Source organism: Canis lupus, chromosome X, assembly GCF_003254725.2.
Source record: "Canis lupus dingo isolate Sandy chromosome X, ASM325472v2, whole genome shotgun sequence".
Lineage (NCBI taxonomy): Eukaryota > Metazoa > Chordata > Mammalia > Carnivora > Canidae > Canis > Canis lupus.
Genome location: NC_064281.1, coordinates 57,159,652 through 57,165,071, shown reverse-complemented (window position 1 = coordinate 57,165,071; position 5,420 = coordinate 57,159,652). Strand labels below are relative to the sequence as shown.

At 43.9% G+C, this 5,420-nt stretch overlaps 1 pseudogene; it reads right to left on the bottom strand.

Annotated features, from left to right (window-relative positions):
* Positions 1 to 3,269: 3,269 nt before the first annotated feature.
* On the bottom strand, positions 3,270 to 5,111 carry LOC112671916 (mucosa-associated lymphoid tissue lymphoma translocation protein 1 homolog; annotated as a pseudogene).
* Positions 5,112 to 5,420: the final 309 nt, after the last annotated feature.

The window sequence follows — 5,420 nt, the reverse complement described above, 5'->3', positions numbered from 1 at the left end:
AAGGGAGAAGAAGAGGGTAGGAAATATCAGAAAGGGAGACAGAACATGAGAGACTCCGAACCCTGGGAAATGAACTAGGGGTAGTGGAAGGGGAGGAGGGCGAGGTGTGGGGTTGACTGTGTGGCGGGCACTGAGGGGGGCACTTGACGGGATGATGACTTGGTGTTATTCTGTATGTTGGCAAATTGAACACCATACAAAATAAATTTATTATTAAAAAAACGATTTTAAAAACATATTATGAACAGCTATACGCCAATAAATTAGGCAATCTAGAAGAAATGGACGCATTTCAGGAAAACCACAAACTACCAAAACTGGAACTGGAAGAAATAGAAAACCTGATCAGGCCTATAACCAGGGAGGAAATTGAAGCAGTCATCAAAAACCTCCCAAGACACAAAAGTCCAGGGCCAGATGGCTTCCCAGGGTAATTCTATCAAACGTTTAAAGAAGAAATCATACCTATTCTACTAAAGCTGTTTGGAAAGATGGAAAGAGATGGAGTACTTCCAAATCGTTCTTTGAGGCCATAATCACCTTTTTTCCAAAACCAGACAAAGACCCCACCAGAAAGGAGAATTATAGACCAATATCCCTGATGAACATGGATGCAAAAACACTCAACAAGATACTAGCCAACAGGATCCAACAGTACATTAAGAAGATTATTCATCATGACCAAGTACGATTTATCCCCGGGATGCAAGGCTGGTTCAACACTCGTAAAACAATCAGTGTGATTCATCATTTCAGCAAGAGAAAAAACAAGAACCATATGATGTTTTCAATAGATGCAGAGAAAGCATTTGACAAAATACAGCATCCATTCCTGATCAAAACTCTTCAGAGTGTGGGGATAGAGGGAACATTCCTCAACATCTTAAAAGCCATCTATGAAAAGCCCACAGCAAATATCATTCTCAATGGGGAAGCACTGGGAGCCTTTCCCCTAAGATAAGGAACAAGACAGGGATGTCCACTCTCACCACTGCTATTCAACATAGTACTAGAAGTCCTAGCCTCAGCAATCAGACAACAAAAAGATATAAAATGCATTCAAATTGGCAAAGAAGTCAAATTCTCCCTCTTCGCCGATGACATGATAATCTACATAAAAAACCAAAAGACCCCCCCCCCAAGATTGCTAGAACTCATACAGCAATTTGGTAGCATGGCAGGATACAAAATCAATGCCCAGAAATCAGTGGCATTTCTATACACTATCAATGAGACTGAAGAAAGAGAAATTAAGGAGTCAATCCCATTTACAATTGCACCCAAAAGCATAAGATACCTAGGAATAAATCTAACCAAAGAGGTAAAGGATCTATACCCTAAAAGCTATAGAACACTTCTGAAAGAAATTGAGGAAGACACAAAGAGATGGAAAAATATTCCGTGCTCTTGGATTGGCAGAATTAATATTGTGAAAATGTCAATGTTACCCAGGGCAATTTATACGTTTAATGCAACCCTATCAAAATACCATGGACTTTCTTCAGAGAGTTGGAAGAAATCATCTTAAGATTTCTGTGGAATCAGAAAAGACCCCGAATAGCCAGGGGAATATTGAGAAAGAAAATCATAGCCGGGGGCATCACAATGCCAGATTTCATGTTGTACTACAAAGCTGCAGTCATCAAGACAGTGTGGTCCTGGCACAAAAATAGACACATAGATCAATGTAACAGAACAGAGAATCCAGAAGTGGACCCTCAACTTTATGGTCAACTAATATTCGACAAAGCAGGAAAGACTATCCACTGGAAAAAAAGCCAGTCTCATCAATAAATGGTGCCGGGAAAATTGGACATCCACATGCAGAAGAGTGATACTTGACCACCCTCTTTCACCATATAGAAAGATAAACTCAAAATGGATGAAAGTTCTAAATGTGAGACAAGATTTCATCAAAATCCTAGAGGAGAACACAGGCAACACACTTTTTGAACTCGGCCACAGTAACTTCTTGCAAGATACATCCATGAAGGCAAAAGAAACAAAAGCAAAAATGAAGTATTGGGACTTCATCAAGATAAGAAGCTTTTGCACAGCAAAGGATACAGTCAACAAATCTAAAAGATAACCTGTAGAATGGGATAAGATATTTGCAAATGACGTATCAGATAAAAGACTAGTATCCAAGATTTATAAAGAACTTATTAAACTGAACACCAAAGAAACAAACAATCCAATCATGAAATGGGCAAAAGACATGAAGAGAAATGTCACAGAGGAAGACATACACATTGCCAACAAGCACATGAGAAAATGCTCTGCATCACTTGCCATCAGGGAAATATAAATCAAAACCACAATGAGATACCACCTCACACCAGTGAGAATGGGGAAAGTTAACAAGGCAGGAAACTACTAATGTTGGAAAGGATGTGGAGAAAGGGAAACTCTCTTGCACTGTTGGTGGGAATGTGAACTGGTGCAGCCACTCTGTAAAACTGTGTGGAGGTTCCTCAAAGGGTTAAAAATAGATCTGCCCTACGACCCAGCTATTGCACTGCTGGGGATTTACCCCAAAGATGCAGATGCAATGAAACACGGGGACACCTGCACCTCGATGTTTATAGCAGCAATGTCCACAATAGCCAAACTGTGGAAGGAGCCTTGGTGTCCATCAAAAGATGAATGGGTAAAGAAGATGTGGTTTATGTATATAATGGAATATTACTCAGCCTTTAGAAATGACAAATACCCACCATTTGCTTCACGTGGATGGAACTAGAGGGTATTATGCAGAGTGAAATGTCAATTGGAGAAGGCCAAACATTATATGGTCTCATTCATTTGGGGAATATAAGAAATAGTGAAAGGGAATAAAAGGGAAAGGAGAAGAAAATAAGTGGGAAATATCAGAAAGGGAGACAGATCATGAATGGTCCTAACTCTGGGAAACGAACTAGGGGTTGTGGAAGGGGAGGAGGGCGTGGTGTGGGGGTGACTGTGTGGCAGGCACTGAGGTGGATACTTGACATGATGAGTACTGGGTTTTATTCTGTATGTTGACAAATTGAACACCAATAAAAATAAATTTGTTTAAAAAAGTAAATAAAAAGAAATAAAAATTTTCTGAAAATTCCATTTGCCAACCCAGAATGCTGGATTTCAAAAGCTTCTGCTCCTTTACATGTGGCGTATCGAAAGGCAATGTTGGCGGTGACTTTTAGTGCATCCACGATTGGGATGGTATCATCATAGTCGTTTCTTTTCTTTTTTTTAAAATGTTTTATTTATTTATGATAGTCACGCAGAGAGAAAGAGAGAGAGGCAGGATATAGGCAGAGGGAGAAGCAGGCTCCATGCACCAGGAGCCCGACGTGGGACTCGATCCCGGGTCTCCAGGATCGCGCCCTGGGCCATAGGCTGGCGCTAAACCGCTGCTCCACCCAGGGATCCCAGTCGTTTCTTTTCTTACACATGTCCAACAAGAACACGTTGAGTCCAGTTTCTTTCTCTTGCATCAGTTTCAGTATATTTTGTACACACAGACAGTTTTCAGACCTATATGGATTTGGGGCATCAACAAGGCCCATAAAGCTGTTAGGAAAGTTTTCATAACCATGCCCTGCATAATATAATAATCCATATACTCCTTTGTCTAAAAGTAGTTAAAATTCATCCACAGCATTTCACATCTCGTATTCAGTAAGATCCAACTGTGAAACAAGTTTGAAATCTAGTAGTCCTAACAAGTTGGTCAATTCACATACATCCACCAAAGGAGCTTTAGGCTTGGGGTGCTCCCAGTAATTCATATTTCCTATCAAAAGAACAACTTTGTCCTTTGCCAAAGGCTGATTAGCTGTTTGCTCTTTTTTGTTGGGTTGTCCAAGATTATCTAATTCATCTTCAGTGCACTCCACTGCCTCATCTGCTATTCCTTTTTTTAAAAATTTTTATTTATTTATGATAGTCACACACTCAGAGAGAGAGAGAGAGGCAGAAACACAGGCAGAGGGAGAAGCAGGCTCCATGCACCCGGAGCCCGACGTGGGATTCGATCCCGGGTCTCCAGGATCGCGCCCTGGGCCAAAGGCAGGTGCTAAACCGCTGCGCCACCCAGGGATCCCTCATCTGCTATTCCTATGATGATTTCCACCTTCTAGCTATCCTGTCTCGATCACTATATACATGACACCAATAGGTTCCCCGATGTTCCAGATCCACATAAGGCACCATGTATAGCTTTCCTGTCTCATGTATTAATGGTGACTCATTTTTGAACCACTGGTAGTGAGGAATAGGGCTTCCAACAGCAACACACTGTAAGACCAATGTACTGCCAGGCATTATTAGCCTTTGGGACCTTGGTTCAACACAGATTTGCAACTTGGATTCAGAGATGCCATCTGAACTTTCTGGAAGCTTCCTGTTACTTCTGTGACATCACAAACATCCAGCTGTGACCAACCACTTGCTGAATTCAAAGGTGAAATTATTATTAACTCGACACACATAAAAGCCTGCATCTTTTTACATGTACTGTGTTAAAAATGAGTGCTGATGCATTTTCGTTCAGAATCTCTTTATTCATTTTAAACCACTGATACTGTACGAAGGGATGTCTAGTTGCCCGGCAACACAGTTTCACAAACTGTCTAGCCAAGACTGCCTTTGATTCTGGGTTGACAGTGATCTTTATTCCTGGGGGGCCAAGAAGCAGAACCTCCGTGTGCTCCAAAGCCTGCAGAAAGTCACTCAGTTCTGTGACTGTACAACCTTTCTCACCCATCAGCTTCAGTAAACATAAGCTTGGACTTCAGGCTCCAAGACCTTAAGAGAACACTGCTCCAAGTCCAGACAACTGAGCCAGAGGCGCCCCCGACTCCCCGCCACCTTGGCCAGCTTCCTCCAGCCCCAGCCCTCAGGCGCTCTGTCCAGGCTCACCCTGAGCCTCCGCAGCAGCGGCTCCGGAAGGCGGTTGAGGATCTCACCAGCTGGAGCGGAGAGCCGCGGCCCCGAGGGCGCGGCCGGAGGCATCTGCGAGGCCGGGGGCGGCGGGGCCTGCAGCAGCTCCCCGCACAGCGACCCCGCGAGCGCCGCGGCTCCCGCCGGCCGCATCGCGGGCCTCGTCTCCCGCGCACCTTCCGCTCGCCCCCTCGCTCTCCCAGGCGCCGCGGAGGCAGGGGTGGAAGGACAAACCCGCACTCCAAGGAGGAAGCGCTGCTGCCCGCCCCGCGGAGACAGGTTTTTTAGGAAAATAATTTCTTTATTGAAACCTACTTTAAAGATTTCATTTATTTACTTAAGAGAGAGAGGGAGAGAGAGAGAGAGAGAATGAGCGGGAGGGTTGAGGCATAAGGAGAGGGAGAAGCAGACTCCCTGTCCTGTAGGGAGCTCAATGTGGGGCTCCATGCGGATCTCAATCCCAGGACCCTGAGATCATGACCTGAGCTAAAGGC